Source organism: Osmia lignaria, chromosome 6 (assembly GCF_051020975.1).
Source record: "Osmia lignaria lignaria isolate PbOS001 chromosome 6, iyOsmLign1, whole genome shotgun sequence".
NCBI classification, from domain to species: Eukaryota; Metazoa; Arthropoda; class Insecta; order Hymenoptera; family Megachilidae; genus Osmia; species Osmia lignaria.
The window spans coordinates 10,949,723-10,963,378 of NC_135037.1; the positions used below are offsets into that span (position 1 = coordinate 10,949,723).

At 37.6% G+C, this 13,656-nt stretch overlaps 1 protein-coding gene across 8 annotated transcripts in view; it reads left to right on the plus strand.

Annotated features, from left to right (window-relative positions):
• Ten-m (teneurin transmembrane protein Ten-m) overlaps positions 1–13,656 on the plus strand; it is a 329,037-nt gene that overhangs the window by 125,299 nt on the left and 190,082 nt on the right. The gene's annotated exons all lie outside the window — the stretch shown is intronic.

A 13,656-nucleotide genomic window follows, 5' to 3' on the forward strand; every position in this document is an offset into this window, starting at 1 on the left:
CGATGACTCTTGAAATCGATACGTAAAGAGTCAGAAATCATTTTTTTTTCTAAGATTATTTTGACCTCATATGTGTACTTACTCCTTCCGGTGTATATAATATTTTTAATTTTTAGTAACCCATTTGTCTTTCAAAGAATAAATAATAATGTATTTCGAAGCAAGTGCTCCTTTGTTAACAGTACAAATTATATTTCTGAAAATTCAACGAATAATAAAGTAGGAATACTTTTGTGAATATTGCGACTGAATACGCGTTGATAGGTCATTTTAATCAACGTTTTCTATTATTAAAACAGCTGAATTTCATGTATTCAGTACGGGTAACTGGTAATTACATACATAATAGGTTTTGCCTGACCTACTTCAACACTGCAATGCATTATATCGTCTATTGTATGGGAAATTGCGGAAAGTTTCATAGAACCACCGAAAAGGCTATAGTCGGCACAACGCAGTGTAGATCTCTGTTGAAGTAGACAGAAACTAATTTGAAACAAATCTTAACTGGGGGGAACTCGTTTGATACAAATCTTTATCAGACCTCTTGCAATTACGACTTACAATAAATACTGGATCGCGTTTGATTACTATGACTCATACCAACTTCCTTTCACTGTTTCATAGAAATAACAAAATATTTTTATTTACTTTACTTTTATTTTATTACTTTAATTTTAAAGTTCTTATTCTGATAAATTTTATTCAAATTTTATAAAATTAATTTATAGACAATTAAATTGAATTAAGCTCTCTAACTTAATGCATGTTAATCATAGTTATCAAACACTGAGTATTGTTTGCATTATCAGTATGTGTGTGTGTGTGTGTACGTATAGTACAATAGATCAAGGCATAAGTACCATAACCGAGCACTCTGGAACTCGGTGGATGTACCAACCACTCCAGTCGAATTCCCTTTTCTCCCTCTGACTTTTTCCTCCCTTACCGAACAACCGCTTTATCTACCCCTGCATTCTGTGTACTATGCAAAGATTTACTCAACAATACATTCTATGAGGCTGCGGTATCTTACCCTTCTACCAACGTGACAGCTATCAAGGATCAGTTTCGAGATGACTCACTTTGTAACGACATCCTCAGCCTTTTTTGCACCTGGGTTGTATTAGCGAATCTCTGTGCCATTTTATTTGTTTAAACAAATTATTTTCAAAATTCTATTATAAAACTCAAGAATTTTAGTGCAGTACTGTTAATAACCTTAAGGTACCCATTCGACCACAGAAAAAGAGATCCTATTTACACCAAGGTTCTCATTGTGACTTAACGCGTTAATCAATGTCCAGGTTCGAATCGATTCTGTCGATGTTCGATGAGAGCCGCGTGTTTTGCTGGCTTTGTCGGGTAGCAGGGTCGGAAAACAAAATAGGAGAAGTAAGAAAAGAAGTGGAAGCACGTCCCTCGAGAGACCGGAGGATGCAGATATTCTTGGTATCGCGAGGCTTTGGGGCTCGTCGAGGCGAGGGTAACGTGGCCGACGAACGCTCGAACGAAAGAGGAAGGTTAAAAAAGAAGGAAGGGTGCATTTGCATGCCGAGCCGAGTTGCGGGTACAGTGGCCACCGTTGGGCCAAGCCGTTTTGTTCGTTCGTTTCTCAAGCAGCCCGGCATTGGGATTCAGGACGAAAAGTGAAAACGGATTTCTCTCGTGTCGTCTTCCTCGTAGACGACTACGACGACGAATCTCTCTCGTTTACCCGTTCCCAACGTTACCACGCGATTTGCAGCTTGCCTGTTCCCTCGACACCTCGCTTACACACACACATTCGACCCCATTGTTTCACCTGTTTCCACATCTCGGCTTGTCGTTACACTCTGTTAGATGCTTCGCGCGTTCAGATAGAATTCTTGGTCGGGAAATGGCTTCTGTTAACTTTTCATATCTTTGTTGTCGATTAATAGACTTGTGAAACTCGAAGGAAAAAATTTATTTAGTTCTTCGTCAGGATATAAGTGGAAATTGCCTACCAAACTTATAATTTTAATGATAATTGTAGATTTCATACACTTATCTTTTGTTTTTTAACTTCCATTCTTTGGCGTCGAATTTAAATTGCTTTTCATCTTCTTATTAGTAGCCATTGGTAAATTGATTTTCGACGTTACGTTCACTATGCCCAATTCGAAAATTGTAATTTTAATGAAACTTTGTGGGTTTAAGTACCATAATACACAATCTATTACTATGCCAGCGACAAATTAATTAAATTCCCAGTACCGATAATCGCGATTAAATCCACATAAATATGTATCCTCCTAACGCGTACTAAATTAAAAGGGCATTATCACTGCCCTGAGCCTGTATCGATGCGCATTATCGGCTATTAAAAACGTTTCCCAAAATTCGCCGATATCGTATACAACAATAATCCTTTGCAGCTCGCTATCACCAAGAAGCAAACATGCAACCACAAATCCCCTCGACACGTAATCAAAACAACACACGGTACAACGGAGTATGCATTTCATTCGCGGTTTTATTTCGAAACTGACCATTCGAAATCGATAGAAAAAATCTACTTATAGAAATATTTATAAAAATGATTTTTAAAAAATTGATACCTATACAATATGGGATTATGAAGATAGGATCATTCGTATAATTTTCAGAATTTTTATATCAAGTTTAGAGCCCAAATTTGGTTAGAATTATTAAATTTTGAAACCATTTAAGTACCATTTTGATAATCGATACTTTTTTAACAGTCGATGCGAAGATCTTTTAAAATGATACTTTAAATGCTTAAACAAATGGATGGAAATGGTGTTTGGACGTGAGTAAATTTCAGCTGGTCAGCCCATTCGTCTCTCGATTTAGCGGGCCAGAAGGTGTGAAACGAATTAAACACAGCCAGTGGCAGCCCCTTCGAATACCCTTTCCAACCACGTTTCTCTCGCTTCATCTTTCAACCGTTTCGCGACACGCAACGAACAATGAACATTGGATACTCGAGATAGAAAATGTGGGTGGTCGGAGGTGGAGGCTGGAACCGAGCTGGCTCGTGGATCAGTAGATGATTACGAGGTCGTAAATCTTAGCGGAGGTTCCAGGGCACAGTCGGCGGTCCTCTCCGCTGTATCACGTTGCAAAAATGCCTCTGCCCTTGTACTCTTACCAACCGCGCTCTCTATTAATTGAGAAACCATTAATAATGCATAGATCAGAGATGGCCATCGGGACAAGAATATTAATATTTGAGGCCACGAGTGCTCAAGATGATCATCCATCTTTGAAAACTAAATAACACATCAAATCTAGTACACTTCATATGTAATCCATATTTTAATGGAACCGTGTAAAATTTAGAAATTGAAAATAATGCGAAATATAAAAATTAAATTAAAATTGGTCCGCCGTCCAAGGGTTAAAGTAATTTAACACGAAGATTTAGAAAATGCATTTTGTAAATTTAAATTAGGTACCAAATGAATCAAAGTCCAATAGGAGGATAAGTTGGAACGAGTTTTATTTAGTTGTTTGTCAAATTTAAGTATGTTACCCAATTTTTTCGAAGTAAGTAATAACGTTAAATGGACTGGCTTATGTAATATCTCTGAATGGATCCCTTTGAGATTTCGCTTCGTGATTCGATGCGCTCGCGAGATAGCTTCTCTCGCAACCGAGGATTCGTGATCGTCGATGTTACGACAGTTGGATGAAAGATTCATCGAATGACCGGGAAAGTACTTAGAGGGGAGGGGAATCAATCTTTCAAGCTGCCAACTCGCGAAACGTTCCAAAAATACACGTAGATACACCCTTTAAGGACACCGTAAAAGTACCATGATGGTAGGTTTAATAATCTAAGTAATGGATACGAGTGCTTTCGATGATATCAAACGATTTGATTCCTATCTTCTACGTTGATTTTGAAATGAAATTTTTTCATGGTTAAAATATCAGTTCGACCAAGTTTCTGTATATTTCTTTCTATTTGGATTATAATATATTTCATTTATTGATTTATGTCACATTAATGATAATGGAAATTAATTATTAATGAAAAAATTTTATTTAATGGTTACTTCATTAACGATACTTTTGGAAATTTTGGAACTTTAAGCCTAAAATATTTGAGTTTTTAGCTTTTGAAGCTAAATTTCAAAACAGTCAAAGTAGTGCTGTGTCTTGATCGCGATTTAACAATGTGAACGATGGTTCCTGATAAAAGCTTGCCCGTTTAACGAGCCACCGTGATCGGGGTACGTATCTTCGTTGGCGCGAAAAATAAAAAGATCCCCTGGCATTTGAATTTCGTGGTAGCCGAACCGTGACAGGATGGTATGGGCTCTCGTATATCCAGATTCGTAACGAGTATAATATAATCGGTATCGCGATCGTGCCGCACCATCGATGCGTGATACAGTCGGAACCGTTTCGTTGGACGGGAGGGATATTCGATTTGCCCGTTGTCCGTGAGTAAGGGCATTAAAGGATTAGGGTGAAAATCCCTGAAATTATTAGGCGATATCCAAGTGGAAAATGGAGCGCAGTTTGGAAACGCTGACTGGTCAGTGGACGGTCCCCGGTATACGATTTGTCCATCTGTTCCATGGGATGCTCTGATGGTGTCTATGCTAAAAGGTCGACGGAAGTGAAATGGCTGAAATTATTACATAAATGAAGGAAGATATTTGTTTCAAGAGATTCCTAAGGAATTTCAAAAACGAAAAATAAAATCCAAAAAATCCCTAAGGATGTATAACGGTTCTAAGCAACCCCAATGGTAAAAAGAAAAATGAACAGTTACACCTCCATACCCATGAAAAGAAAAAGAAAAGGGGGAATAGCGACGAAATGCTAACACTGCCTTTAGCTCAATGAATATTTCAAGGAGTCAAAACCCCGGAGCTGCTTTCCAATATTCCAGCATCCATTTTCGTTCTTTATCCAACGCCGGAATTTTCTCAGCCGACCGGAAGTTACGGGAGGAATAAAGATGTCCGTGAGAAGCCACGGAGACGAAACCCATGTAGCGAATGAGAAATCTTCTTCAAGAACGATTTCAATTTTATTCTTTTCCTTTTCTTCAATTCCATCCCCTAATTTCCGATGATATTGGCGCGTAATTCAAATTAAGGGGTTATATTCATTCAAGTGGATGAAAAAAGACGAACGCCCTTAGGAATTTTTCAATTTATTAATTTATTAAAATTTTGGTAGCATCTCTAGTTCTAGATGCTTTGTAATTCTTCCTTTTTAATTGTTTTTTGGATATCTCGAAATGTCAAAGCGATTGAGGTTGAAATGGACAATGGGACGTTTTCTGTTGGACATTTCAGTCTTTCGTGGAAGTACAGATTACGGTGGGTATCAAGAAGACTGACAAAAAGTGGGTCCGTCATCAGGAACCAGTAATAAGATAAGGTCTTGCAGTAGTTCGTTCATTAAGAGCGATAGGGACGAACATGGAACGGAAGTGGCCTTTAGATTGCCCAGAATAGAATGGTAAAAGTGGTAACGGTATCAACGAGTATAAAAAGCTTCAGCGATATGAGTCGATTCTATGAATTTTTTATTGAAATAATTTATTTCCCAAAGAAATAGTATCCTATTTCTAGGAAAAAAAATAGATAATAAATTAATAGACTACTGTTAATTAAATTTTGTTAAATTCCGAATTATTTCTTTTTTTATTTTTGAGGCAAAAAATTTGTATTTTAATTTTCAGCTTTAGTCATTTTTTATTTTTAATTAATTCAATTCTTTTATCTCGATAAACGACATGTAAAAATCTAAAATTAAAAAGGTAGATTCCCAGATGTATTTTCAATTATTCAGAGGAAGAAATGATCGGTCAACTGGTTAATTACAATTGGAAGTAGAAATTTCAACAAAAGGTTCCCGCAATGCGATACTTTATTACCTTCTTCCTGCTGTGTTCGGTTTATTTATTTTTTTTTTCTTTTTCTTCGAACCGGTTGCTTCCACAAAGCTGTACAACGGTGAGTGGGTGCCTTAAAAGTGATCAAAGGGCATGCCAGGTTTTCTGAAATACGCAACGGAAAACGTCGAGTGACTTTTTCAACGAAGCAAGGAACGTATCGTTCTCATCTGACTGGCACAGAACGTCGAGCAAAGGCCACCACCGTTAATTAACATAAATTGTTTGCTTTTTCTCTCCGTTACCACTGTCCCTTTTCCATCTTTACCCTTAACGTACCCTTCCACCTTTGATTACATATTACCCTTCCAACTGAGAGTTTCCAATGTGTACTAATTTTTTTTCCTTATTTATGGATTGAAAAGTCACTTGGCAGTTGGCAAAAGTCTCATAATTTTTACGATACATAATATTTCGATTGGGTCTCAAAGGTCCATATTCCACGCTATGAAAAACTAGCATCACCTAATGAAATACAAAGATCTTAACACACAAAATATGGACGGGAAATGCAATTCGTGAGAAGGAAATGCGTGACGATAATTGGGCAGATTGGCTGGTTGGAAACAGTAGTTAAAATTTAGCGAATACGAGAATCGTTCCGCGATTATTATACACTATGCGTTTCGCGATATTCAGAGAATCTCAACAAATTGCAGAAAAACAATAAGAAATTTCAAAAAGTCCGAAGGAATTCTATAAAATATTAATAAAAAATGCAGCAAATCCTAAAGAACATTTAAGATTCCCAAGGAATTTGTAAATTACGTCAAACTATTTTACATAAAAATTGTATTCCAAAAAAATGGTAATTTTGATAACACTCCATGTATGTTGCACGTATCGATACGTGGAATACAGTCGGTTCGATTAAACTTAGCCAAAGGCATGATTAGACGAAAGAAAGGTAGAGAAACGTGAGAGCAGAGGAGAATCGAAAGGTAAAAAAAAAAAAAAATGGTACAACAAAACTATAAAATAAATTGAGCCGGCAGAAGGACAGTTTCGGGATTACCGGGCCGATGCATTTGTTTTACCGTAAAATCCGATAGCCATCGGACTCTGGAGTCTATAAAAAAACACGCGGCTGGCCTCGCAGTTGGGTGCGATTTCCAGATTTAAAGGAGAACAACCCGATCGAACCCCGTTCAATTAGACTTTTATATTTATTTGCTTCCCAGTGACACGATAAATTAGCAAAGTTCTATTAATTGAACAATCTAAAAACATAAACGAATTCCAAATTAATCTTGACAGAATAAAATCATCAGATTTGTAATTTTCTTAATTCTCTGTTTGCGGACCATTTAATTTTGTATTTCATATTATTATCATTTTTCAAATTTTACACTGCTCCTTCAAAAATTATTCATTCATTATACGAAACTGTTTCTTTTAAAAGTTACGGTGATTTTACTAAGCGTTTTGAAAACTATGTGCTTTCCCAAGATGGTAAATCACTTTCTATTTACGTTGTTTAATCAAAGAAATGGGCAACAGTAAACGATGGGAAAGCATTGTAACAAGGGTGTACATACTAAGCAACGACGTCGTTCAACGCTATTTTACGCTGAATCCATTCGAATGAGCTAGTTCGCTTGAAAGTTTAAACGAGAAGGAAGTTAGGAAGACTTGTTATCACGGTCGTTTAATCATTGCGGATTATGTAATGGGAAGAATGTGCGGTTAATTAGCGTGAGAAGATATGAACTTTTAGTTCAACGATTACTCTTCATAGAATCTTCAACTTCCTTTAATCCCTCTATTCATTTATTAATCTCTGTTGATTACGTTTTATGTACAAATTAACACGTTCATCAGTACCTATTAAAAATTTTTAAATAAAGTCACAGCATGTAACATCGGTAGGCAACAAATTTTTTTAGAGTGAGAATTAAGTCTGCAAAAGAAAAATGGAGAGCGACGAGAAGTACCATACTCTCTCGACCTTCAGCCGAATTTTCAAGGAAACTAGTGTAATTCTTCTATCGTCATAGCGTACAAAAAAAAGTCTAGTTCGGAAATTTGAAAAGTATTGCGCTCCTACAGCCCCATGCCTGGCAATATAACGAGAGTCTACTGGAACAGGCGTCTCAGACTTAGTTAGACCGGGTCTCCACAGCTTTTATTTCTTCCACATCATTTACTCACCTCTGGCAATCGCCCAGAAGAAGTCGTTGATAAAGCGACGGTCAACGTTTGGTCAGCACGGTAGCGATTGTCCATGGACACATATAGACGCGCGGTTCAGCGCGTATTTGCCTCGCGGCTCGATACGGGTAACGCCCGTCGAATTCATTTTTGGCAGGAATTTATGTTTTCGCCGTCGGCGTTAAACGGCACGCGTCCGACAACTATCCGCGAGAGAATTCCACGCGCGGAAAACGCGAAACGAGGGATTCCGCAATTCGCGACAGGTCACGGAACCATAGTTTTTCGAAGTCTACAAATTCCAATTTTCACTTAGCGCAGGTTGTTTCTTTATATGGTATTCAGAATTTTTATTTTTACTTTGCATTGAACTTTGTATTAATTAAATATAAATTTATTATTCCTGAGTATAAATCAACCAATCCGAAAGCTGAAATCCGTAATATGACAGCCTTCTATATTTTACTCTTATGCGTATGAACATAGGATTTTTTGTTTTAGCACTTACCATGAAATAATTTAAATTACCGAGTATTTCGCGTATGAAAAGTAGACTACGTTGTAGAGATTAGAAATAAAATATGTGCGGTTATCATGAAAATTTAAGAGATGCAACTTTGCGCAGTTGTTAAATTTCGTAAATTCAACGGGATGTAAGTTGTGCAACAATGTTTAAAGCGGTGCATAGCCGTAGAAAATGAAAGAACGAAAGAGGGAAACGTCGAGCGGATAGCAACGGGTTTCGTCGAGAATAAGAGATAAGTAACTTCCTCTCATTCGGTACAAAAGTGGGTCCGTTTCCTATTTTTACGCGCTCTTTTCACTCTCTTTTTTTTTTGCATTCGTTTCCTCGCACAAATGAAGGGAAAAAATTGCAGCTGAACGACGCCAGAAGGATCCTCTCGACCCGAATTTTCCGTATTTCCCAGCTGAAAGTGCGCTACTTCCGTCGTTGGGCGCAATATTTTCCCAGATTATCCCCGAACGAACGCGTTCGCTATTCCACATCGACTTATTCGAGTTGTTGACCAATTAAAACAATGACAATTTAATTTCAATTTTGCACTATATATTATCTTCTAGTAGACGAAACAACCCTTATTTAAAAATAGACAAATCTGATTTTAGTAAGTACTTTATTAGACCTGCTGTTGTGCAAGGCTTAACAGAAGGTAAATACGAAGACACCAAACTAATCAATTATTTCTTTATTCCTTCACCACTTATGAAATGTAATCTTGGATAGAAAATGATCCAGTATTGAACTTACTTCTCCAAGAAAGCGTGTAACCCAGTGACACAAAACTGGAAAATGGATGAAACTGTTCCGGAAAGCGACTGACCATTTGGCGTTAACCTCGTTTCAGCTCTTCAGTCAGCTGATCCACGGTGATAGGAGAGTCAAGGATGTACGTAGAAGAATTTCCGAGTGATTTTTTAAGAAAACTTTATCTAAAAGTTGTATTAAGGTTGCACATGGGTAGTAACGCAGTATTACAACAAGGGTTGTCGTATTGATCGTGAAGGGGCGCCGCGCGCAACGTTCAGTTCTCGGCCATCTCCGACGATCTTCGTGGAATAACCTCACCCTAGGCCCTTAATGTCTGTATCCTCTGTAACCTTGCCTAACCTCGACTGCACCCTAACGCGTGCTTCTCGTCATTTCTGTCATTATTGCGAGAAACGGAGATTCGACAAGGACGAACCATATAGTCTGTCCGGGCCATTGAAAAAATTCACGAGCAACCATTCAAGATGGGTAATGGTGAACGTTGGGACAATTTTGGGGAACGTTTGTTTTCGAAATATCTGAACGGTGAATAGGTTACACCAATAGAATGAATTCCGTTAAAATTCAATTAGAATTTTGGGATTAGTTTAGAGTTAAAAAAATTTGGAATTCGGTAATTCTGGAGCACATTTTTAGGGAGGTTCAATCCATATTTTGAAGGCAGGGACTTATTCCACCCTGGCTATTACCTGGTTATGCCAGTGATAATAATAATAGGTGATAAATGGTCAAATTTTTTTTTAAAAGACGTTATAGGGTAATAATTAGTGAAATTTCCGAAGCAAAGGAACAAGGTGACGAAAGGTAGTATAAGGGAAGAAGGATGAGAATGGACGGTTCTCGAGTTCGACGAGAACTTAACGAGCGTCGTGCCTTCCAAAGCATAACGAGTGCCTCCTCTCGACCCAGGGAAATAAGAGACACCGTTCAAATTGGATTTTAATTTGAATTAATCTTCCTTTATAGGCGGCAACGTGGCAGCAAAGCTTGAAAGGGGAGATTACGCCAGTTATATCGCGGATACATTGATTAACGTCTTTGTTTCCATGCTTGAATTCCTGTTTCATGCGCTGAATCCTTTCAAAGAGATATTTCATATTTATTTGCTCTCGAAGGGACGGTTGCATTTTCAGCTCTGTTTAAATAACCATAAATTTTGATTCACCTTTCAACATATTGATGTTATTAAATTAATTGAATTTTGTTCAATGGAAATGGAAGTCGCGTTAAATTGAAAAATCTTTAGTGTGAATTTCAAGGAAAATTCTTGAAAAATAATAGAAAAATATTGGCTTTGGAGTGTCGATATGGGTCACGGATTCCTTAGGCAGTGTATTCAAGGCAATACCGCGCTCTATTCGAAGATCGCCTTAGCTCGGCTGCGCAATTATTAAAAAATTCCCTCCTTTCCTTCAACGTGAGGGTTCAATATCATGGAAATTACTTGTCTTGCTATCCGAAAGCTTCGAATCTCAATATCAAAGACATGATTTCTTTATTGAAACGCGACAAAGAAATTGGTGCAGCAACGGTGGGCTAATTAAATTCAGCATAGATTTCATTAAATTAAAATAAATAGCTCTTTCGCTGAATGCATGAATAGTGCCAACGATGAAAGCTTTCAGATTTCGTGCACGAACGATTTTATTGCGACTTTTGCGGTTCTTTTTTCCCTTTTTTTTTTTTTTTTTCTTTCTTTTTAGGACGCGATAACCTCGACACAGTCCAGCATGTTTTATTCAGTAATGATAAAGCTACTTCTATTCATTCTATCGTTCGCTCTCCATCTTTCATTGTTTCAATGCTTCGATCACTCTATCTTCACGAAGAATAGTGCAGTATTTATAATATACAAAATTATGAAAAATTATTTTATCGAGTTCGAATTATTTTATAAACGTCAGTATAAAATCTACACTGTAAAATGTAATAGAAATTCAGGTATTTGGAATTAAATCGTTCATTAGTAATTTGAAGATACGCGTACTTACATATCTGTTTGCAAATCCTATCTGATTTTAAACATTACTCACACCGTTGGCATTATCCTCATCAACTATCAATGTAATTATCACGGAACGGGATTTCCAAGAAAATGAGAGGTCTGAAGTGGAAAGGGCAAAGGGAAACGGAAGTAGGGGGAGTGTAGAAAAGAGAAAGATAGATATAGTGGAGGTGGCAATTTCCAGTTATAACGGCTAATCCGTATTTCATCGTCTAAACGGCGCTCGTTCGTCTTCGTTCCTCTGCGGTTCAGGGAGGTTGGATGGAAGTCGGAGTCGAGTCGCAGTAAAATATAATTGGGTTTCGGGGATTATTCCGCGGCCTACGTAGATCTCCGTGCGACTGGTTCCACTAGGTGTTCCTTTTGCCCTCTGACAGCATCCTCAACAGCTCGTTGTTGAAGAAAAATTGAAAGGTGGCATCCTTTGCCCATCTGTGAATTTATTAATCTATGGATCACAAAAAATACACAGGTGTAATATTTGACAAAATACACCTGAATGGTATTCTTAAGTATTTTTTTAAAATTAAGTTTTCATATTTTACAATAACCCTAGTCTTTTAGACTATGCTTGATTTAATTAATTTTTTATGTAAATAACTGGTTACACGAAAGTGTAACTTTTACTTTTTAACGGCTACACGTTAGTGTAATAGTACATCGAACCTCGTCGTTGATTCGCTTCTATTGATACAGCCACTCTTTTTTTCTACCCCCGCCCTTCATTTTTCTCCCGATAGATTGAATATGAAAAATTGAGTTTGCTTTGTAATCGGAGCAAAAGGAATTGAAATTAACTGGAGATCGAAGTGGAAGATAATCGAAACATGAAAAAAAAAAAAAAAAGAAAGAAAGAAAGAGAGCACCGATTGGCCATCGGTTTCGTCTCGTATAGAGATTAATTACCATCGGGCAATTGCTGGTAGCAGCGAAAGAGATTCAACGAACATATTCGTAGCACGTTCGATAACGACGATTGATGATGAAGTCCGTTACATCGTGGTAGAAAAGTTCTTCCATGAATGAAGCCAATTTATTGAATGGTTAGTTATCCTTTCTCTATCTCCTTTTTTTATCCATTTTTCTTTGAGCGTACATTTTCGTTCGTCTCAGGTCGAGAAATCTGCAGAATTTTACAATCTTTACTTGAATGCGAAATTTTTAATTTTTTTTTTTTCATTATTCCAATCAAACTATCTCCTACGCGTCGAACAAACTAATGGAACGAAAAAGGAGAAAAAAAAGAGAAGCGAAAGAATAGTTCCATCCTCGATAACAAACAACACGCGTGGACGATCGCACCTTTTTTCCGCTCGTTACCCGGAACATCGGACGGATGGTAAATGTTCGGGAACGCGTTTGATTGCTGGCAACACTTTTGTCGCGCGTTTCAACCCGCGAACTAGAAACAGGACCAATGGACGTGGTTCAATTCCGATTGACAATGGTACCCGCGGTGAATGATTAGCACCGTTGTTAACTACATGACCAGGGATAATGTGTGCGTGGATCAAACGATGAAATTGATTTGGATGTAAACGAAACGGCTTCAAAGCGATCTCCCGTGCTGTTTCGTTGGAAATATTCGTGTTTGGTGAGCAAGCGAAAAAGTGAGATGAAGAAAATATTAGATTTTGAAATTTCAAAAATTGGTGATTGGAAAATTTAGAAATTTAGAAATTTAGAAATTTAGAAATTTAAAAATTTAGAAATGACTGCCCATCCGTGCATAATGCCTTCGACGGACGCAGTTGTCCGTCGAAACATAATTAGCCCAACAACGTTTTGTCTCAATGAGCTTAATGCTCTTCAAAAATCCTGGAAGAGAGAACCAGCCAGCTTGATCTTTCCAACGATGGTGATCCTGGGCGGGAATAGAGGGCACGCTTTAATAATTCTTTTTTACGGTCCACGTCTAAGGATTATGGCAAGGCCGTCGCTTAATTATTCATGGTCGAGACACGGGCAAGCGTGACGATCGGTAGCTTCTCATTAGCTTCGGCCGCACTCTGTTCCTTTTTTATGCGCAAATTTTTTACGACTTGTTGTGCTGCACGCTGCCGAGCAGAAAATTGACTGACGTTCAGCACCGACCCACCGCACCGACCGGCTGCACGAGCCGTGTTCAATGGATGCTTTTTACCTTCTACTCTTTGCCCCCACAAAAGCTGCTGTTTGTCTCTTCGTGATACTGATATTCCGTTCAATTTGTCCGAAATTAAGCGTTAACCGAAATTAATTTTTCTCGTATATACAATTCGTTAAAAATAAAATTTTTCTATTTTCTTAAAATTAATTTAAGAA